General features: G+C 41.1%; 1 protein-coding gene across 1 annotated transcript in view; it reads left to right on the forward strand.

The window, feature by feature from the left end:
* Positions 1–1,604: 1,604 nt before the first annotated feature.
* Positions 1,605–24,571, forward strand: part of OPRK1 (opioid receptor kappa 1) — a 112,784-nt gene continuing 89,817 nt past the window's right edge. Inside the window, exon 1 of the mRNA XM_088469755.1 lies at positions 1,605–1,714. The gene's annotated coding sequence lies outside the window, so the exon portion shown is untranslated. The remainder of the gene's footprint in view (positions 1,715–24,571) is intronic.

The raw sequence follows: 24,571 nt of genomic DNA on the forward strand, positions 1-24,571 counted from the left end.
GCTATTAACTGTCATGTTTAGGCTGTCTTTTATATGGATTGTGGGAGATACTTCAGACCATTTTATTGCTTAACAAAGCATAAATGTCAGACACTACAATTTGTCTGCTGGCCTCATATATGAAAATTACTGGCTCTCATATACATCATTTGTCATGAATTTGGTGCATGGGAGGCAACAAAGATAGGAAATTACCTATTAGGCGAGCATACCTGATGGCAATCCTGATATTCTGGTTTGTGGCATGGGTTTATAGGCATAAGCATTTATATGGAACCTCAAATGAGGCAGAGATCAGTATACTACAACCATCTTTTACTGTATCTATTTCTCTTGTTATATATAATTCATCCCTAATGTCTCTTGACTTTTGAGAATTTTATGAAACATAAATGAGGGTCATTGTTTTGATGTACAATGAACTGGCTCAGTGGGTAAGTGCACCTGTGTATTCATGGATCAAACAAAAAAAATCAATAATGCATACAGTATATATAGATAATATGATTATGAGGCAATACAGCAAGTCCTGCTCTTTTTAAATACAGTAGTCTCCAAGATCACATAACTGCAATGAATTTGCATATACAAAATTATAAAAGTTGATGCTATGTCCCATTACTACATTAGTAGATAGTCATCCAAAAAATGTTTTACCTCGCAAAATAACGTAACAACTAACATACTGTATCTCTGTGGCTGTTAGTGAAATTAATTTTCTCTTTATTTCCAGGATTATTAAAATAATATTTCCCAATTTGTTGATCATTTTAAATTGTCATTGAGTTGGCTGCATTGTCAATTGAAAGGGCAATACTGCATTGATTTTTACAGTATTTCATTATGCTGCTATAGCAACAGGTAACAATATACTCAATCTAAAGGTCTCTATTATGCTATATATGTTGTTTTGTTTAGAACAATTCTTGACCTTAGTGTAGTATGAATAACTCTTCATTGTTTGAAATACTGACATACACAGACACACATACAAATATGTATACACATGCGTGCATGTGTGCATGTGTGTGTGTGTGTATATATATATATATATATATATAATTATTTTTTTTTCTGAGACTGCAAGTCCTTTATTTTGAAGCAGCTGTATTTTGTACACACCACTGACACGTCTCTTCACATAAGATAAATGTTTTGCTGTTCTGTGTATTGCCCCTTACACTCACAGACATACAACTATTGCTCCTGGGTGGTTTTCATCCACAGCTTGCCTGTTGGCTTTTTCCTTTACTTGGCAGGCAGATGTTATAGTGGTTTAGCTTGCAACGTATCCAGGCATCAGAGATCTGTGTTAGACCAGAGTGCTGCTTGAGACAAAGATCTGGGGAGTGAGAGACTGAGCGAGGGAGAGAGGGAGAGTGAGCAAGTGAAGGGGAGGGACTGTGAATGGCAAGCAGAGAGAAGTGTTACCATGAGGTTAGCGAATAATACAATAAAAAAGAATAATAAGGAGAAGCTAGGAGAGAGAACATGAAAGTAGCAAATGAAAAAAGGAGGTTTTCACATAGAAAGATAACTTGTGAAAGAGGGATAACCCTGATCTGTGTTAGAGCCTGACATAGTGCTATCAGTGTGGAGCTCTACAGAGAGGTAATCTGTTGTGTACAAGGTGTCAGAGGACAAGCGCTGACAAGGAAATCTTCAGCTTCTAAACCTGCATCACATTTCACTTCTTCCAAGCTGTCTGATACAGGTAAATCTCCTTTATAAGTCCCCATACTCATTGCATAGCTGTATTATTCAACATAAAATGGAAATATATTATACATATAAAATGTTTTACACCTATATTTTTGTAATGCTTTGTAATAAGAGTACAGAACATTTTAGAACATTAGTTAACAACTTTCATTTGGACAGCAGAAAGCACTGTACTGTGTCTGTACAAATGGTAAGCAACCTTCATTGACAAATGTGTACATTTGTAAGGGGTGCACCAAGAGACTTGATACTGTGATTGATGTATTGCTATTTATCCATATATTCATATACAGTACAGAATTGTTGTTTTTATAACATATACAGTATGACAATAACTTGTTCCCATCATATTCTTTTTTAATTCATAAATGTGGTTTACTGAAGGACAATACTGCCATGGCTATTGCATTATAAGAAATATGTCTATTATAGTTTTTATGCTGTAGTAGAATATATTTATGAGTACTGCGTTATTGATCATACTTCTGTCATTTACACAAGTATCTGTATTTAATTCACATTGTAACAAAAATAATGGTTTGATGCATTAGTACAATGAAATTGATGTCATGCAAGCACAGTGTGATGAGTGAATCTTATTTTACCAGAACTGTTTGTATTTTGAATTATGCTCTGCTCTGTAAGTAGTACAGTAACTAAAATAAAAGTAGGAGACATTTGATCTATTACCTCTATCACTTCTGTAGATTATCACACAGATTATTTGAATACCTAATGGATTGGGAAAATAAATATGCATTAATATTCAACAAAATAGATACATTTGCACATAAAATATGACTGCAAGACCTGTGGTTACATATTACTGATACCTTCCATGCTAAATGAGACTGAGCTGCCTGTCACTTAGTTTAGCGGTTGATCTTGATGTCAAAAACACTTGTAACCTCTTGTGTTATTTGGAACAGTAGTGCTCGCTAACCATGGTGATAGCAATCAGCAACGATTAGATACAGATTTACATGACAGCGTGTCTCTTTTCCTGAGAGGTCTTAGTTTCCATAGGTACTGCCTGTATTCTCGTACCATCTGGGATCGGAAATGTACATGTCTAGTTAATGAGTATATTGTTTAAAACTTTGCGAAATGTATACTGTTAACTTTAAATGCATTATGAACAGTAGTATGAGCTCAGATGTATCCACCAGTGTATTATAGCACAGCTGTGTTATATAAAGTCGATTAAAGTAATAAAACATGTACAGTAGCACAAACATTGTTTAGAAAAACAATTAAATATATTACCCTGGTAGTTTGCAGTGAAATAAATTTTGTAAATATCAGTTAAGTTTTCATTTTACTTTTGCATTCGTAGGTCACGTGGTATGAACAATATTGTACTAAAGAGAAGGTAGAGATGTAATATGGGATTGGATGAAAGGAGGGTATTGTAATAATGCAGGTCTGTGATGCCATACTGATTTAAGATCTACCAAATATGTAGATACTAAAATACATATGGTAAAATGTATTATTAATTCATCTTGCATTACCAGAAATTGGAACGTGACATACAGTATATTAGACGATATGGAAAATGTTATGTAAACATTCAATATACATACAGTATAAAGGGGTAATTTAGTAAGGGTATACACTTTCTGTTATCATTGCATCTGTACCATTTATATGCATGTCCAGGTCTGCCCCCTACATATATTAACACAACCTTGAATGGATATAAGCACTACCTACTATATTTGAATATTGAAGGTGGGAATAGGAAATATACACAATGATGATTAGATGGGGCTGAATTCAATTAGCCACAATAGTGCGAAGATAACTCAACAGGTGTTAACTTATCACACACTTTGTTACTTTTGAGCAATAATTTCGAGTCTTTTGCCTATGAGCTCCCATTTTTTTGCACAATCCAACACAAAAGCATTCCCCTGAAAACTGTCCATGGTGTAACTGGCGAAATGTACAGCAGAAAATGGAGAAGGCAAAGAAGTGTATTAGTAGCCCTAATAAAAGTATTTGGGGTTTTCAAATTGTGTTAAAAGGCTGCTATATGCATTTTTCTATAACAGTGGAAAAATTATAGAAAGCAATATTTTTTGGCCAAAATAAATGGTGCAGTCAAATTAGGGGTACATTAAAATGGGTGCAAGTATATTTTTATGTAATTCTAGGGCACTTTTAAGAAATGTTAAAAGCATACAGTACCTGGTGCAGCCACCTGCAATGTTTAAAACACATGTCCCATGCATATAGTCCCCAAAACACCTGACCCACTACTTTAAACCCATTTTCCATATTTTTTTTCCCCAAAATGACATTTCCTTATTGGCCAAATAACGCTAATTAAAAACTTTTTCCCCCTAATTTGTCATTAAGGGGAGTGTCCAAGGGGTACTGCACCATGTCACGAGATTTTTATCTTAAAATTGGGGCTTTGGAAAATTTACCACCAGCTCTGGTGGGGGAGAATTTGCAGATGTGAAAACCACGGCTAATAGGACTGCCCGATAAGTATAAATTTGCACAATAAGTATAAATTTGCACAATAAGTATAAATTTGCACAATAAGATATTTTTCACCGGAGAGCGGCTTATCGCAGTTAATTGAATTCGGCAATTAATAGGGCAACAAATGATGAAAATGTTTGTGTTTTACTTGCCAGTAGGAGACAAGGGAGGTAATATAGAAACTTTGAACAGTGAATTTGTGTGGGTGTATGCCCTCATTATACAGTTTCATGGCCCGATTGAGCAGATGTCTTGTTGATTTTTTTATCTCATTTAAACTACTTCTTTAATTATTTTGAAACCTTTGCTTTCAGCCATAAACTGCTGCTTTTCTGACTACCTCAGCATGGTCTTATAGAGCTCATGGTACTAATTTTGACTTATTTTATGTGTCAAAATGATTAGTTTGGACTTTTTAATGTCATTGATTAATATGTGCCTATTAATTAATTGATCCTGTATAAAATGCACCTAGATAACACAAATATGCCTTACATGATATTGAACATTCCGAAAATAAACTGAGTTGGCTGGATTCTCCTCACTTCTGTATTATTCAGATAGTATGCCTGTCTTATAAAGTGGAGTTAATGCAGAGCTGAATGGAAGTCAGCCGTAATTTCTCCTGCATTCATTGCAGGAGAAAGGCTGCTATTTTCCTGTATGGACTATTGACCATATCTATGTGATTGCACTGACCCTAACCATACACTATACAGTATCCATCATTATCAGTGCGCTGTTTTACCAGAATCAGTATGATTTACCATCGGACCCATGCCCGGCGGTTGGAATCCCGACAGCGGCATCCCGGCAGAGGAGGAAATCCCGATCGTGCTAAGGTAAGTACTAACTAACCTATTTCTACACCCTAACCTTCCCTTAGGGGTGCCTAACCCTAACCTTCCTCCCCAGTGCCTTACCCTAATTTCCCCCCTTTCCCTGCCACCTAAACCTAAGCCCCCCGGGGGGATGCCTAACCCTAACTCCCCCCGGGGGTGCCTAATGCTAATCTCCCTTCCCCTAGCCTAAACCTAACTTCCCGGGGGGGTGCCTAACCCTAAGTCCCCCCGGGAACCCTAAACCTAACCCCCCCCGCGTGGCTATCCCTTCGATCAGGATGCCGGGCGTCTGGCTCCCGGTGTATGTCTAATGACAGGCGTCGGCATATCGACGCCTGTCTTTAGACCCTTGTCGGGACATGACAGTCAGGAAGCCGGCTGTCGGGATTAGGGGCCTGATTCAGACCCGCTCGCAAGCGGGTCGATGGCCGGGCAGTGCGCATGCATGAGCCCCGGAGAGAGAAATCACTCGCTCCGGGGCTCACAGCAAAACGGGGCGGCTGTCGATGTTGATCGACAGCTCTCCCCATTTTGTAGGCGGGGAGGGGGGGTGGCTGGACAAACGGAGGCATTCCTGAAGGAACGCCTGCCGTTTGTGGGCGGCCCTACTGACATCACCAGTGATGTCAGTATTGAGCTTCCAGCTGCTGTTTGTGGCAGACGAGACTCTACCACAAGGGTCTCGTCGCAAACCCGATGGTCACGACCATTGCGACCATCACCTGGCTGCTCGCAAAAGGAGGCCGGTTTTAAAAAGAAAAGGCCTGCGAATAATGTTATATATATCAAAATGGCTCTCAGCAGAAAAAAGGTTCCCCACCCCTGCTGTAAATGAATGTGCTTGACTATGGATCATGTGCAGTACGAAAACCAGAACCATAACTAGGGGTGCGCGAGTGGTGCGATCATAACTACAGCTGCTCGGAGAGTCTTCTAGACTCACAGGGCACTGCTGCAGTTCCGTGTGCCAGTGATGTCATGCATAGGGGAGTGACCAACACAGGATGCTCAGAGCCCTTGGTACAAAATGGGTATGTAATACCAGTAGTCAGGACGCCTCTTGTCAAAATACAGACAGCGGCATCCTTATGGATGGTATCCTGACAGGGGACGGGTAAGTATACTCTCCCCTTCTTCCCCTAACCCTAATTCTCCCTTCTTATAGCCTAACCCTCCCCACCCCACACCCTAACCCTCCCTGTTGGTGACTAAACCTAAGTCTCCCCCCTTCGTGCCTATCCCTAACCCCCCCCATTGGTGCCTAATCCTAACCTCTACCCAAAACCTAACCCTAACCCCGCTATGCTGCCTAAACCTAACACTCCCACTCCTCCCCCCCCGGCTAACATCTAAGACATCTATGGCTTACCTCGTTCAGGATGGTGTCTGTCTAGATTCCGGCGTCAGGATTAAGATAGGTGTCAGTATTTTGCCGCCTACATTTAGTCCCCTGTCGGGCTTGCACCGTCGGGATTTAGACTAGCGGCATCCCATCTGCTGGTCTGCTAACTACATCCCATTGGTTCAGCTCTGGCAAATATGCACAAGATCTATCCACAAATTTGATTTGCATTCAACTCTGCTTTGGCCCCTTTCTGCAAGAGCATACATAATGTCAAGGGACCAGTTAAATCTTGTGTATGCCTAAACCAAGGTCTTTGGAATGGGGTACAAAATTAATTTTGGGTGGTATTTCTCTTTAAAATTAACTAGTATTCAAACTTCTCAATCGTTAAACATGGGCTATACTCTGTGTTTGTTACTTCTGTGTATTCATTTCTGTTTTCTATCCTTTGCAGTTCTGTGTTACTGTTTTGCAGTCTCTTTTCAGCATATAATCATTTTACTGCTCTTCTCTACATTTCCTTTCATTTTCTCCACCATAATGTGACCTTTTGTGGCTCGATAAAATAAAAAATACAAAGTTTCTGCCCTTAAGTCTTCAGACTGGTCAATCTTTTCTATATACATTTCACAATACTCAGTATTTAATCTAAAATATACATTATTTGCCTTAAGGCAGAGTTGGAAGCAATTTATGTCTCAGTGAAAACATAAAATACATAAAAGAAAAACAAAACACACTTTGCTACCTGTGCTGAGGTGGCCACAAACCTGAGATGCAACCAACTCTGCATAGGTAGGAAATGCATCTCCCACCCTCTGCAAATAATAGGAGCAGATGTGCCAGGAATACAGTAGAAGGTGCGGCTTCACTTAAATAAAAATATAATCAAAAAGACACTACACATATAATCCATATTACCAGGGCCATTGAGACATAGGGGGGTATTCAATATTGGAGCGAAAAGTCCGTGCTGGACTTTTCGCTCCACATCGGAGGTTTTACGGGGATAAAGTATCAGGCGCGTGCCCGCTTTATCCCCGTATTCATTTTGAAAGTTGCGAAAACGGGACCCAGCAGAAAGGTAAGGATAGGGAACAATTTGGGAATTTTTGGGAAAGCATCCACAGACACCCTCCTAATGATGTCCTGACATGGGGGATCATTATGGGTGCCCCCATTTTGGCCTGCGGAAGGTAAGTGTGGTTTTTAAATAGCCGCTGCAGGGTTTTTTTTTTATAAAACAAAACTAGGTCCATCAAATTTGGGGTACATGAAAATAGGTGCAAGCATATTTTTAAGTCCCTAAGGTGCATTTTTAAAATTCTCCAAAAATGCACCTGCAATGAAGAAAACACCTGCTGCATACTTGGGAACCTCCCCTGAATTAATTTTGTTAGTTTTGTTCCCCATCATTTTCTTTTCAACCCAAATTTAAACTTTATTTTTTGGGGTGTCCCGAATTTTTTTTAGTTTTTTTTTACACAGATCATTTTTATGGGACTCTCCCAGGGGTGCAGGCTATTTTTTTTAAGTTTGCAACCCTAAACCCCAATTCTGCACTTTTATTGACTGCAAAAAGTCTTTGAAATTGAATACGGGGATAATGAAAATAGGCGAAAATGATGTCATCGGCGATAAATTATCGCAGATAACGGCCTTTTTGCTCCAAATTGAATATGGCCCATAGGGGTATATTTACTGAAGTGAGAGGTTTTAGAAGTGGAGGTGTCGCCCATCACAACCAATCAGATTCTAGCTATTTTCTTCTAGAAGGTGCTAGTTAAATGTTAAGTAGAATCTGGGCAACATCTCCATTCCTAAAAACCTGCACTTTAGTAAATATACCCCATACCAGGTGATAAAGAGGGTCGTAGCCAAATTTTGGAGGTGTGGCCATACTCCCTCAACAGCTTGCCCAGGTCCCTGCTGGGCCCCTGGAACAAGCCCAGGCTTGGGAAATTAGTACCTGACTCCCCTCTCGGTCAGAAGTATAGGTAAAAAGTACCCAAGTCGAATGGAGCCTATCAAAAATAAATCGAGCAATCAAATATATCATTTTTATTTTGTAAAGTCCACAGTAAACATTTGAACAGCTGAGTAACCTGCTTTATTTCTAAAAAATATTGTTCAGTGCATTTTAATCTGCTATTAGAGCAAAGCCGCATCAGTTATAAGGAATCCATTTCTGAAACTAGTTATAAAATAAATTAAACCAATCTGAACCATGGAGTACCAGAAAAATGTAAAATTTTTTTGCATAATAGGGTGTGTCTTAGACGCTTTCAAACAATCAGGCATGGCCCGTTGCAGTCATCATCATCATCATCATCATCATCATCATCATAATTTTCATCTGGCAACTTGCACAAGTCATCCAACTCCAAACAGGCAGTTTCATAAATGGTTGGTGGCCTATTTGGAATGCAGCTTGCATCAACACACCCTTATTATACTTTAGAAGTATATACATGCTCCTCCACCTCTCTTCCCGGCTGCCTGGCACAGGGAAACATAATAGTAAATGTGGCTGGGTTGCCAGAGAAAAAGATGTGCATCGCAAATTGACATACATGTGCACTTAAAGAAAGAGCAAGTTGTTGAGAAAAAAAGGTGCAACTTGCATTTATGTCCAACTGTGCATGAGTCCTGTCTGTAAAAATATTAGTCTTATCTTATAAACCAATCACCAGTAAGTGTGTTTCTAAAATAAAAATTACTGGTGAGATGAAGGGTCTGTAACCATAGTATAACACTTCTTGTGACAGCAAGAGCAATGTACTCAACAAAGTTGTTCTTCATATCTTTAAGAAGGTCCAACTAGGCAGCAAGTTAATAAATACACGGACAAGCTAGTATGAAGATATTATAGTAAAAAACATTTTATCAACACAGTGCAAGAGCCCTTGTTCATTGGTAATAACTTCACAGCCACATTATTAAATAATATTAATAGTGTTCTTTACAGGTGAATTACTGATGCCAGCTAGTCAGGCAGGGCATGATGGCACTTGGAGATCCACAAACTTAATGAACTGTGGAGTGTGTGCAAATCCCCCTGTCAGAGGCAGATCATTTATTTGGGTGGAATTGCAGCAGGTTTGTGGTGGGTTTTAAACCCGCTGCTTAGTAAATATAGGGTTTCTATTTTTCTAATGGTATAAGATCTCCTTTGGTTTATTGCTAATTAACAAATATTAAACACTCTTAACTTAAATCAACTTATTATTAACTTAGCTGACTAAAATAAAGACACACACATACAAACAGTTTGGCTACAAGGTCACAGCTTTTATTTAATTAGTTCTATAATCTGAGAACGATGGCCAGTAGGTGCTGCAATCTCAGTTCTAGCTTCTACAGATGTAACGCTTTTAGGGGACAATTGAAACATCTCCTCTACTGAGACACTTGCGATGCAGAAGACTCAAATCCCCCTCATGGGCAAAGTCCAAAACGCTTCAGCACTAGAAGCACCCTAGGTCCCCCGCACTGGGTAAGTGCACCACAGAAGGCCACTGAGATGCAGCACTCTCCTGCCACAACCAGGCACCAAAGGCCCTGGCCTGCCACCTGCACAAAAAGAGCTAATCCAAAAAAGACAACAAATCCTTAATGAACATTAAACAAGCTAATCCAAAATGACAAAAAATTCTCAGTGAACAAATCTAGACCCAAAGAATTAAGGTGCACCACATAATGTCTGAAATTCCAAGCAAGCTCAGGACCTAATATATTCCTAGTGCATCCAAAGCCCTATGATTGCAGGAATCACCTAGACCAGACTATTTTTACTCCAGGCGATCGAGCCCTGACCTCAGCCAACACCACAATTGGACAATCAATTCCAGCCCCTTCAAATGACCAATATCATCACCTCCAACTTGCAGGACAAACTGGTCAGGCATACCCCACTGAGCTGCAGAGAGAGCAGCAAAGCCATCAAAGCCTCACAACCAAGTTTACAAACACCTATCCAGTGAAACTGTTGCCAACCCAACAACATCTCAGCACATAGAGCCAGCTCATGCAGCTTAGCCCATTAAATAAAGGAAGGGCCGAGCAGCCATACCTGCCACACTGGATACTCTTCAGTTGTAAAGAAAACAACCTCACCAATAAGCCACCCCACCAAAACCAAGCAGAATATAATACACAATCACAGAACCTAGCCAAGCCTGGGAAAAGGGAAGAAACTAGTAACTCAAGTGAAGAGCAAAACTCAAAAAACCTCCTGTGAACTTAAGTTGAGCTGAATTGTGGCCCCAAGAGGAAAAATGTAAAATCCCTTCGCACCCCCACTTATTGAAGGCTAGCCATGCAACAACTGGTGGTTAACAACATTTTTGAGTTGGCACAGGGAGCGCGAGCTACAACTGACCACCCAGCACTTAAGACTTATATGCTGAGGACCTCCACCTTCCACACATTTGGATGGAAGAAGGAGATGCCCCACTGCGCAAGCTGCAGCCCCAATCTGTCAAGAATGAGTACCAAACTTTTGCTATCTAATCCTAATGCCACTAAGCAAAGAAGAGCAGCAAACTGAAATTTAGTGGGGCTAACCACTGCTGCCTGCCAGAGGGTTGTCAACCTATGGATGCAACAGAAAGGTGCACCACGTAAACCAAACATCTATATGCACAGCAAGCGTAACTCAATGCCACGACCCAATTGATCCACCTGGGAAGACTGCAACTTACAAAGCACAGCAGATTCTGTAACCAAAACGTCAGCAACTGAAAAGGCCAAACAAAACAGAGCAGATAATGTTAGCAAAGATCACCCAATATCAGCTGTCCATTGGTATCTTGTTTTTGCGAGGGCCCAAACAAACCAATCACTTCGGCCACAAGTGGCGGTCCCTGTCGCTGAAGTGATTGGTTTGTTATACTGTGTATGTCCTGTTTAATATACAGCATAAGGATGGATGGGAGGGTCCAAGAATAATTCTACCTTGGACCTTTTTTCTTTGCATTATGCGCTGTTTGGGGTATTGCTTTCTGATATTTTTATGGTTTATTAAACTGCCATCCTGTCTGCCACTGCTGTGCGGCAATGTTTCATAGTTGTCCTATATTTTTTTAAACTGCCGTGTGTTTGTGCCGCTGCTCTATTGCTTAGTTTATCCAGCCAACTGCTGCCTTTGGCCTATATTGGTGAAAAGCGAAATCAATATTGTGAGCTGTAAGGTGGTGAAATTTGACTGGAAATTGCTGGAATTCATTTTATTGAGGTTAATAATTCTGTAGGAACAAAAAAAGGTCCAAATTATTGTGATTTTAGCTGTTTTTACCAATTTCTCAAAAAAATACAGATACAAAACCAAAACACTAGAGATGAGTGGGTCCGGTTCTCCGAGAACCAAACCCAACCGAACTTCGTGTTCTGAGGCGAGATCAGAGTCCGGCTCCAGTTTTTCGGTCTGACTCGGATCCGAAAACGAGGCAATACGTGTCATCCTCCTGCTGTCGGATTTTCACGGGTTTTGGATTATATAAAGGTCCCCACGATCGGCACCATTTTCACTCCGGCTGTGGAGAAAAAAGCTAGCAGACGTAGTCAGTCACTGTCAGTTACTCAGTGTGTGTGTCCAGTTGGGGTCTTGGCCTGAAGGCTGCTGCTGTGTTGTCCATAAAGGGGCTTAGGATGCAGTAATATAAAGGGGGCTTCCACCAGTGGGTGCTGCAGCTGCTGTGTCACTTGTTCTGTCAATTAACTGTGGCTGCTGCTGTGTTGGTGTCCTGTCCATTCGGCTAGGGCTGCAGTCCATTAAAGGGTGCTGTGCTCTCCAGGAGGGGTGTTTTGTCAATTAGGGGTGCTCTCCCCCAGTGTAAAATAAAATAGTACTTTTTTTCTTTTTTTTGTGTATGCATTAGCAACTTAGCTGTGCTGTTATTGTTGGGTGACACTGCTGCAGTTTATCGTCCACGTATTTGTGACTCTGCAGTTGGTCTGTCTGCACTCGCCAGGGGTGCTTTGTTGTCCATAAAAAAGGGGTGCTGTCTGTTTTGTTCATCAAGGGGCTGTTGCTTCATTCTGGGGTGCTCTTCCCCAGTGTAAAAAAAATAAAAGTGAAAGAAAATTTATATGATCAATCCACAAAAAAATAAAAATTATGATGATGCTAGGCTGTCAACATCATCTATGAAGGCTGATGCCCAAGGGCTTAAGTCAGGGCATTTAAAATTAAACAAGCAATGTTTTACAGTGTAACGGAAAAAATAAATAAAAGCCAAGTTAGCTGCAGAGAAACACAAAATTGGCAATATGTTATTTACTCAACGAAGCAGCAAGGAAAGTATAAGGCATTGGACTTTATTTATGACTGGTGGATCTGCATCTTATGATGATGTAAGCTCTTCTCCCTGTAGAAGTGTCAAAAAAAATTAAATTTCTAAGGCACAATAATGTCACAGATCCCTGAGGAGAGTCCAAGTGTTCCCGTGGTTGCCATGTGTGAGCCTGACCTTTCTAATACTGTACTTGAAGAGGATCCTCCTTCCACCATTTGTGTGCCCTTTGCAACTGTGGGGATAAGTCAGCACAAGTGAACATGCTGACGTAGAAATCGAGGATACTTCTGTGGAATTGCACCAGGAGGATGAGGAGGATATTTCTTTAGTTGGCGCTAACAAGGATGATGAGGATGTTGATGCCGAGGATGTTGTTTGTGTAAATCAGACAACAGTTGTTGCCCATGGTATAAAAAAGTCCATTGTCATGCTGGGGCAAAAGACAAAAAAATCCACTTCTTCCACTTCTCATGTGTGTAATTATTTCCACCCAAAACATTTTTCAGGCCTTCTGTAACGATTGCCAAGCAAGAGTGAGTAGAGGTAAAGACCTTAACCATCTATGAACCTCCTCCCTGTTACATCACTTGCAGTGCATTCATCAAATTCCAAAGTGTTTGCAAAATTCAGAAACTTTGGCTAAAAATGTACCAATCAGTCCAGCGTCACCTAGCTGCTCCCTTCTTTCTGTTATATCCAAGCGCCTGCAATCTCCACCACCAACACCTGCATCATCAACATCCTCAATCATGATTGGAAGTAGTCCTGCTGCATCGAATTTCATAAGCATAACTGACTCCTCTCCTATCCGTGATTCCTCTTAAGGTTTCTTGAGTGCTACGCCTGTTGCTGCTGATGCTGCTGGGGGTGGATCTTCATCCCAGAAAGGGACCAAGAAGACTACTACTAGTAGTAATTTAAAAAAGCAATTGACTATTAAACAATCCTTTGATAGAGGAAGTAAGTATAACAGCTGTCACCCAGTTGCACAGCAGATCACTGGTGCCATGACGGCTGTGCTAGTATTAGATGGTGAAATAAAAGAAAATCAGGATGACTGTGTGGAGGAAGTGCAAAAGAAGGATGATTGGAAAATATGTGTCCTATCTGATGCTAATGAGGATGTTGATGATGAAGATGTTGTTGGCGTAAATCAGCCACCAGTGGCAGCAGTATAAAAAGAAAGCCAGAAAAGCCACATCTTGGGTGTGGAATTATTTGAATCTAAATTGTGACAACAGTTGTGAAGGCATCTGTTCCATTTGTAAAGCCAAAGTTAGCAGAGGAAGGGACGTTAACCATCTAGACCCCTCCTACCTGTTACATCATTTGAATCGAGTTCATGCAATTTGTGCTTGGTTTGTTAAACTGTGCATGTCCTTTTTAATATCCCACATATGTGTGTGGGAGGGCCCAAGGACAATTCCATCTTGCACCTCTTTTCTTTACATTTTGCATAATTTAGGGCATTGCCGACTGACATTATTGTAGTTTATTAAACTGCCATCCTGTCTGCCACTGCTGTGTGGCAATGTTTCATAGATGTCCTATATTTTTTTAAACTGCCTTGCATTTGTGCCACTGCTCTGTCGCTTACTTTAGCCAGCCAGCTCGCTGCAGCCTTTGGCCTATATTGGTAAAAAATAGTGCAATCAATATTGTGAGCTATGAGGTGGTTAAAAATTCATGAAAATTATTGTTATTAAGGGTAATATTACCGTAGGAACAAAAACAGGCCCAAATTATGTGGTTTTAGCTGTTTATATAATTTTTGGGAGAAAAATACAGATCCATAACCAAAACAAGCAAGGGTGGTTTTGTAAAACCAAATCCCGATCCAAAACCTTGAAGGAGATACAGATCCAAAACCAAAACACAGGGGTCGGCGCACATCCCTACAAAACACATGAGGGCGGTTTTGGCAAAACCAAAACCTACTGACAAATTAGAACCAAAACCAAAACACGGGGGTCGGTGCACATCTCTAAATTCAATATTATTTTCTAAAGTTTGGTTTCTCTTCAGTTTTGTTTAGAGTTTCAGCTTAGTAAATCTGCAGGATGCAATCACACTGGTAAACCGCCACAAAACCTCTAGGATTTCAAGCCTATCGCTTATTAAATTTACCCCTATGACTACTTCTTCCTATTTTTTATATCCAATGGATTTTTGTTGTATGCTTTAATTACAGTCTACATAGACATTAATCTGTGAAAATTTCAATAAAAACTGCAAAAATGAGTGAGTTCTAAAACTTTTTAAAATCGATCTACTGTAGATTGATCAACATAGATGGGCTTTCCAAACGTAAAATCTGTATATTTATCATCCATGGGCTCTATTTACTACAATCCGCATTGGTAATGCAGATTGTAGTGTGATATTACCGAGTGAATTCGTATTGCGAATTCAGGCAATATCACAGGGATTTACTACAAATCCCTTGCAGGGACAGAGCTTGTGATAAAGCTCTGTCCCTGCTAATCCCCTTCGGAGCCTTATCACGGTGTTTTTGCAAAAAATACCGTGATTAAGTGCCCGCGCATGCGCCGACCGGTCGCCGCTGCTACCCCCCCTCAGGCTCTAAGCCCTGCCCCCAGCGCTAAGCCTCGCCCTCGCGATCGCAGACCCCCTCCCCCCGGTGACCCTCCTCCCCTCCCCCCGTGACCACCCTCTCCCTTACTTACACTTACCTGCATGCTGCAGGCCTCCGGTGACGTTCTCCATTCCTCCGGTCAGGTGATCCCCCATACTGCACTGGGGCCCGATCACCTGATGACCGGGCAGCAGTGCACTGTGGGAGACCAGCTGACCGGAGGGGAGTCATCACCGGTGGCCCAATCACCGGTCCCTGGAGTCAGGTAAGTAAATTTTTTTTTTACTATTTTTTTTTTCTTTTTTTTACAGTAATCAGCTTGCGGTCTGTTTAGACCACACAGCTGATTACTGGGACCGACTCCCGGCTCTGCTCTCCTCGTTAGAGCAGGGCAGGAGGCCAGTAACCGGGGAAGACCCTGGATAACGCCACCTCCAGGTGGCGTTATTATCACAGGGCTTTCCCCGGTATATTTTTCACATTTATTTTTAGTAACTATGGTCAGATCACATTTCCCATTACAGTTATGGGAAATGCGATCTGCTTTACTAAAAATAAGTTATACTTAGGGCTTGTAGTAGAATTTTACGAATTCTACTCCAATTGCCCTGTAATAACTATAGGTGATACTAAAATAATGTGAAAAGGGTGTGAAAACACCCTTTTTCACATTATTTTAGTAAAAATAATGTTGATAAATAGAGCCCATAGGGTTTCAACTTTAATTGAAGATTATTTTTCAAAAGTAAGATAGAAATTATTTTAAAGTATATACTCTATGTACAATGTATGCATTGTGGGCAATGGGTTATGAATTATTTAGTAGGAATATATTGTTAGGGTGGTGTCTTCAGGAATTTTTTCTCCCTAAATCTTTTTCCACTTAAGGAGCACTCATGTTTAATGCCTACACCATTTTAGTACCGCAGCTAGAAAGCACATCAGTTTTAAATCTCACATTTTATAAAAAGCACTTAAAATTCTGTTTGGTTCTGCTGAAATGTAATGTATTATGTATTTCATAGTCAGTGCATATTTATTAAGCGCTTTGGACATTTGTCCAAATCTTTGCCGTCAATGATTTAAAATTGCTGCAATATATATATATATATATATATATATATATATATATATTCCACAATATTCAGAAATAAACAATCACTCCACATATGGAAAAAAATTTAATACAAAATAAAAAAGTGTATTAACATAACATCATGCCATAATTTACAATAAAACATGTAATAATGCTATATATTCATCATGTCACACAGCAATCATGTATCTATCACATAGTACAGCAGATAGCCGGTTTTGTTACCAACATGCACCTTCATCACATGGAATAGTGGGCCTGATTCATTACCAATCGCATTTGCGATTACACACGCAATCGGTCGTTTGTTGCATTCTGTGCATGCATATGCATCGCAGTGTGTGAACTGGCCACTGTGTTCGGGACTGCGATTGCAGTGACTACACAAAACCATCGCAGAGTGATTGACAAGAACTGCCTTTTGTGGGTGGTGATGGGAGGGTGGTCGGCGAAACGCAGGCATGCCAGTGTGTTTGAACGCCGTTGCATGGGCGTGCATAAATTAGCCACTGCCACATATTGTATGCACCCGGAGCATTTATAGCATGCGATGAAGTTAGCAGTTCCTGAGTAAGGTCAGAGCTTGTGCAAGTTTGCATGAGGTTGCGATACCGATGATTTCACAGTCTTGCTAAACATTACGGATGTGTGTAAGGTAAAGTGGGCATCCTTATGGTGTGCTGCGACGGCATATCGATGAGAATGGATTAGCATACTATCGCAGTGGATCCAAATTGTATTTGCTATTGCATTCACAGTTGCGATCCTTGCTGAATCAGACCCTGTGCCCCATGATTAAGGTGCCGAAATGGCCATCGGGCCGTGGTTTTCTTAAAGATTTATAAAATAGCTAAAATATTGTAATTTGGACATGTTTTTGTTCTTTTGGTGTTATTAACCAAAATTACATTAATTTCCAGCAATTTCCAGTGAATTATGACCACCTCACAGCTCACAATATTGTTTTTACCAAATTGGACAAAGGCTGCAGCGGGCTGGCTGGCTAAACTAAGCAACAGAGCAGTGGCACAAACTCATAACAGTGTAAAAAAGGGCTAGCTGAAGTACCCAGCGTTATCTGGGTTTAAATCTTCCAGTTATTAAGCTTTATTATTTGATGTCGTCCAAGTCCATCCAGTGGAATGCCCAGAACAGGCTCCCTGGGTAAAAGTTATTTCTGATGCACTCCGCTGTGAGTTCTGACCAGAACCCAAACCACTCCATTAGGTAACCCATACCAATTGCCACCCCTCCGTGAAGTTTTCATTCAAAATCAATGCATCGGAAGGCCCAGAACAGGCTCCCCAGGTCAAAGGTCTGCCCAGCATATACCAATGGGAGGTCCAACCGGAACCTCAAGCACCTAGTATGTCTTCTGGGATCCAATGTTATAACTCTGTGAAGTTTTCGTCCAAATTATGTGATGTCATCCAAATCCATCCAGTGGAAGTCCCAAAACAGGCTCCCTGGGTCAAAGTTCTGCCTGGTGCACTCCACTGTGAGGTCAGACTGGGACCCCAACCACTCCATTAGGCATTGCAGGCCAATTGCCACACCTCTGTGAAGTTTTCATCCAAATCCATCCAGTGAAAGGCCCAGAACAGGCTCCCTGGGTCCAAGCTCTGCCCAGCATACACCAACGGGAGTCTTCTGATATTTAATGTTACCACTCTGTGAAATTTTTGTCTAAATTATGTGATGTCATCAAAACCCATCTCATGGAAGGCCCAGAACTTGTTCCATGGGTCAAAGTGCTGTCTGGCACACTCTGCCGTGAGGTCTGACCAGGACCCCAACCACTCTATTAGGCATCCTAGACCAATTGCCACCCCTCTGTGAAGTTCTCATCCAAATCCATCCAATGGAAGGCCCAGAATAGGCTCCCCAGGACAAAGTTCTGCCCAGTTTCTCCAGGTCAAAGGTCTACCCAGGGTACACCAATGGGAGGTCCGACTGGGACCCCAACCCCACAACAAACCCGGCCAGGACCCAACTGGACCACCTCAAAATGGTTTCATCCCAATCAGAGCAGGTGTGTCCAAATACATAACCGGACAAACAAACAGACAAATTAATTTTATATATAAGATATATTGAATAATTGTTATCTGGATGAGTATCCAAGGAGTATCCAACCATCTCTATTTACCTTTTGGTAAATAGAGATGGCTACCCAACAAATAACAACCACTCTCTACATACTGTATACTGTTTTCTCTGGTAGGAATCGGTATGATTTACCGCCGGACCCATGCCCAGTGGTTGGAATCCCGACAGCGGCATCCCGGCAGAGAAGGAAATCCCGATCGTCCAAGGTAAGTATTCTCTAACCTAATTCTACCTCCTAACCCTAACCTTCCCCCCAGTGCCTAACCCTAATCCCCCCTCTAAGTGCCTAAGAGTAACCCCCCTTCCCCACCGCCTAAACCTAAGTCCCCCGGGGGGGTGCCTAACCCTAAGTCCCCCCCGGGGGTGCCTAATGCTAACCCCCCCTTCCCCTAGCCTAAACCTAACCTCCCGGGGGGGGTGCCTAACCCTAAATCCCCCCCAGGAGCCCTAAACCTAATCATCCCCCCCACGGCTATCTGCGCTCGGCGCCCGGCGTCCCTTTGATTGGGATGCCGGGCGCCGGTCTCCCAGCGCTGGTAAATGACAGGCGTCTAGATTTAGATGCCTGTCATTTAACCCTCGCCGGGATTAAGCAGTCGAGAAGCCGGCTGTCAGGATTAGGTCCGCCGGCTTCCCGACTGCATACCCTCTGGTATGCATACAACTTGTAAATGTCACATTAATTGGATGAACTAACCCAGTAGTTCTCAAACTCGGTCCTCAGGACCCCACACAGCTCACATTTTCCAGGTCACCTAGCAGGTGCACAGGTGTATTCGTTACTCGCTGGCACATTTTAAAAGATCCACAGGTGTATCTAATTATTTCACTTGTGATTATGTGAAGAGACCTTCAAAACATGCACTGTTTGGGGTCCTGAGGACCGAGTTTGAGAACCTGTGAACTAACCTAACACACATGTGCTGAATGCTTCTGAAAAAAAAATAACACTTTTCAAAGAATTTTGTCTTTTGCAAGCTACAACCCATATTAATAGTTTTAGAGGCACAGGTTTGCTTTGGTTCCTTGGTCCAGTATAGTGATGGTCACCTGAGTAGTCATAAAGGCTGCTTTGACCATGTTAAGGCTCTGTCTTCTAGTAGAAGAGTGTGCATATGTTTATGCAAGAATGTATATGATTATGATGTACATCAGGGGTATTCAACATGTGGCCCTCCAGATGCTGTGGAACTACACATCCCAGCATGCTGTGAAACAGTTTTGCTATTAGGGCATGCTAAAACTGTGGCAGGGCATACTGGAATGTGTACAGATGTGTCCTCTTACATCTTTGACGATCTCTCTACAAAGATGCGCACGCATTGCACCATGCAATTAGCCATAGTTGCGTGCACTACGCTACACCATGCCGCACACTGCATTCATACCATGCAATCCTATGGAGTCATGGCTGTGTACACAGCGCACATAACCGCTCACGGGTACTCGACTTGCACCAAGCGTGGCACGATTTGCCGCGAATATGGCAAAGATGCAATAGGACACATCTGTAGGTCTACAGCAGCTGGAGGGCCACATGTTGAATACCCCTGAATACCCCTGGTGTACATGAGTACTTTAATGTTTGATTTGTTTACAGATGGCAATGTGACAGTTTGAAGTACAGTAGTTCAGGTGATCAGTTACGCTGGGAAGCGTGCAGCCATTGGGAAATAATGCACAGTTATGTGATCTAGTGTGTCCAATCATGTTAGTGGGAATGCTGTCATTATAACTCACTACTTTACATGGGAACTTTGCTACTCCACCATGCCCAAAGCATTGCCCCAATCTAATTTTTATATTCAACTGACACATCTACATGGTAAGACCTTTATTTTGAAATAACAATCATATTTTTATGTTCAGCAGTTCTCTCAAAATAGATCTCACAGTAAAAAACCTAATATAATTAATATATAGATATAGCACATCTATATATACATACTAGCACTGCAGTTGCAGACAGCATTGCACTTTTATATAACCTATACAATGCTAAAGAATGTTTTCGCTAAGAAAGAACTACAGTAAATCAGGCATGAGGCCACAACAACACATAAAATTTGTAGTTCATTTTTATGAACATCTGTTTTTACTCAGTAACCTCTTACGCCGATCGCTCAAAGGGGTCCCAGCTGTGCTAAACATTCCTTCCATGTACACAATGTAAGATGGACATCTTAAGTAAAGCAAAGCTAGTTTGTACAAGTGACTCCAAATTGCCTTTTTTACCTCCCAGTATTCAAAGGGACCGTGTGACATGCTAATTTGTACATTGTTATTAAAATAATTTTCCACCATGCTGTTGATGCTTACTGTACAGTTTGAGTCATGGTAACTGTACAGATTGAGTCATGGTAGAGGTGTCAAAAACTTTGGGCAATTATTTTAAGCTTGACCAGATGTCATAATGGTGATTCACTCTGGTGCATTAAGTTGACTCAACCTCATCACCAGTGTGTCTCTTGGAAAAGGCAACTCAGTAAAGGCAACTCCTCAGTAACCTCTTACACCGATCGCTCAAAAGGGTCCCAGCTGTGCTAAACATTCTTTCCATGTACACAATGTAAGGTGGACAGCTTAAGTAAAGCAAAGCTAGTTTGTACAAGTGACTCCAAATTGCCTTATGTACCTCCCAGTATTCAAAGGGACCGTGTGACATGCTAATTTTTACATTGTTATTAAAATAATTTTCCACCATGCTGTTGATGCTTACTGTACAGTTTGAGTCATGGTAGAGTTGTCAGTAACTTTGGGCAATTATTTTAAGCTTGACCAGATGTCATAATGGTGATTCACTCTGGTGCATTAAGTTGACTCAACTTCATCACCAGTGTGTCTCGGAAAATGCAGTTTTTTCCTGGCAGCAGCATTTGCAGGAGAAACTCAAACAAATGATGTCATTACATCATGTGCCACTTGAGCTGACAACTTCCTTGCAAGGAGCTCTTTGATTCTCTTAAGATATGTGTCAGTTGGAAAGAAAGACATTACGTATAACTTAAACCTCAGATCAAGCATAGTTGCAAAAATATAGTGACCCAATTGCAAGATGTTGCAACCCCTTTGGTCCTAGTGAAGCAAATAAAGAACAATCTACAAGTCCAACATACTTAGAGGAATTGCTTCATTTAACATCTGCCTTCAGTTTCTCTAGCTGGTTTTTTAGTAGATTAATTAAGGTATTTACCTGACTGGCAGTGTCTGGCCTCACGTAATTGGTTACTATTTAAAATGGTTTGGTAACTTGCATAAAACAGCGAGTATTCTCCAATGTGCTGGACTAAGGTACAATGGCCCCCTCTCCCTATCCCTATGTCATGGCTTGTTGTGTACATTTGGAAGGCTTGTTGTTATTCCTCTAGTCGCTGAAGCATATAATGGATGGAATTCCAACTGGCTACTAGCTCTTTCTTAAGTTGGTGGCATAGCAAATGGAACTATTGTTGCAGCTGATTCAATACTCAATGGTTGCTGAATACCCCATACTACACTGAATGCCCCAAAATGTAATCTACTTTCCCTAATTAGATAACAAATTTGCTTACTTTGCTTTTCAGTTGGGTGTAAATGTTTGTTTGTAAATATGAAAATCCATGCAGTGCATGTGCACTAAAAAATGTCTAAATTGTGCATATGTTAGACTTGCAGCTCCGTACACCTTTGGAAGCATAATAGGAGAGGCCATGCTTTAGTGAAGTATAGTATGGACTTGTTTATTTAAGTGTAGATTGTCCCCTTTAATGATGATAAAAGCACTAACAATTCACTTCTAAGTAGAGATGTTTTGGTTTTGGTTTTTCCAAACCATTGTGACTGGTTCTGGTTTTGTATTTTTTTTTCCCAAAAATTGACAAAAAAAGCTAAAAACACACAATGTGAGCCTTTTTTGTTCCTATAGTATTATTAATCTCAATAACATTAATTTCCACTCATTACCAGTCAATTTTGACCACCCCACAGCTCACAGTATTGTTTTCATCCAACTTAGGCCAAAATGTTGCACCAAGGTCTCCCTATTTCTACAGGCATGTAAATTAAACTACCTGCAGTGTAAGTTTAGTATATTTATCTTTTCTTCTGTTTGAGGGATTGGCTGTGACTCCTATAGGTTGTGGATACTCCCAAGTTTTGAATAGGACATGATACTTATGGACTGTCTTAATTCATATGTGGGAGATTGGACAGGACCCATGTGGACTGTCATCCCAGTGATTTATCTGGTGTAGTGTAACTATCAGTTGTTAAAAAGCATAATGCTATATAACCCAATTTGAATATGTGTAAATTATTTTACCCATAATGCATCTTGTTTGTTTTTGCTGCAATGTTTTTACTCTTTTCCTGTGTTTTTTAGCATAAATAAGTTAATAAATAGTGGTTTGCAATAGAGTAAGTTCCATAAAGGATATATATATATATATATATATATATATATATATATATACTTATATATATATATATAAAAAAGAGAAATACAAAAAATATTCTCCCTATTTCTACAGGTGTGTGAATTAAACTACCCCCAGTGTGTGTTATTTTTTTTTCCAGTAGAAGCAGTCATTGGAGGGGGTGTTCGGACCCTTAGATACACCTCTGGTGGAGTATGCTGAGTCTGAAAGATATACTGGTGCTGATGTGCTGTGTCAACCACTGTTGTTGGAAAGTGTGAGCGCACAATCGGCTGAATTACTTGCCCCTGTGTTAAAACCTCCAACTAGCAATAAATCAATCGTAGATTACAGTAATCTAGTAATCGTACAGCCGTAGATTACTAGAAGGTACACGGTGGTAGACAGGAAACCACTGATGAGATTGCATCTAATGGAGGCTTTATTAAAGAGTGGTTTTGTCAAAAACTTCATGTCCTTATGTACAGTAGTGCTTCCAATACTAATTGATTAGCTGCCACCTGTGTATACAGGTGTACTAGAACGTAAACATGGTGTTTTCCTTGGGAATCAACATTTTATCTTTATGTTTGTCTTTCCATGAAATTATTACTATGTATTTACATCAATTTAATTTGCATTACAAATATACAAAAACCAGAAACAAGATATAATAATAACATACAATGAATTAAATACAAAGTGTCTTGATTGACCACCTTGAATGAACTTACTTCCTATTTTAAAATAGTTACTTCCTATTTTAAAATAGTTTCCATTTAACAAATTCTGTTATCATTTACTCTAGTCTAATTTTTCCAATTAATTCATAAACTTTATAAGTCAGATCCTTTCTCACTACCCTTATTCACTCTTAAGGTGCGTACACACAGGGGTGCCGAGAGGGGGGGGGAGCGGGTACAGATTTCTGAGGGGCCCGGCGGGGGCCCGGGTCCAACGCCGCCCCCCCTCCCTCACAGCAGCCCAGCACACAGCGTATGCTGAGCTGCAGTTGGAGACTGCTCGTGGCTGCTGAGAAGCAGCCACAGCAGTCTCCTATGCCTGTGCGGGGGAGCGATCACACTGATCGCGCCCCCCCTGGCTTTGCGCCGGGCTGAGGGGGCTCAGAGCGCCCCCCTCCCCGGCGCTGCAAATTTTTTTCATTTATTTATTTTTCGGCAAGGGGGCGTGGCCACGCCTCCCGAGATTAGGCCACGCCCCCTATTACCGGGGCCCGCCTTGGCTCTTGGCGGCCCTGCGTACACACTGGGCGATATTAATGAGCGTTTGCATGATTACAACATCGTAATCGTGCAATGGCTCAGTAATCGTGCACAAATCGTGCACTTTTATGTCAGAAACAACCAGCGATGCGCGCTCCCGTTGGTCGTTTCCGACATTGTCCATCGCCTGAATATGCAGCACAATCTGATGATAACAACAGATTGCATGTTCAGGAATGATGGACTGTGCCTGCACTGAACGACTGATCGTTCAATGTACAGACACTACAGGTCAACAGGAATGATGGTACGATTACAATGTCGTAATCATATTGTCTTTCCTGATCGCCCAGTGTGTACGCACTTTTACTGCTTGGGGAAGTAGCCAGGAGCTGTGAAACGTCTACAGTATTACCGTTAATTGAGGAATATTTTATCTTATTCTGATGTTT

Source organism: Taudactylus pleione, unplaced genomic scaffold (assembly GCF_031769625.1).
Source record: "Taudactylus pleione unplaced genomic scaffold, aTauple2 ptg000093l, whole genome shotgun sequence".
Lineage (NCBI taxonomy): Eukaryota > Metazoa > Chordata > Amphibia > Anura > Myobatrachidae > Taudactylus > Taudactylus pleione.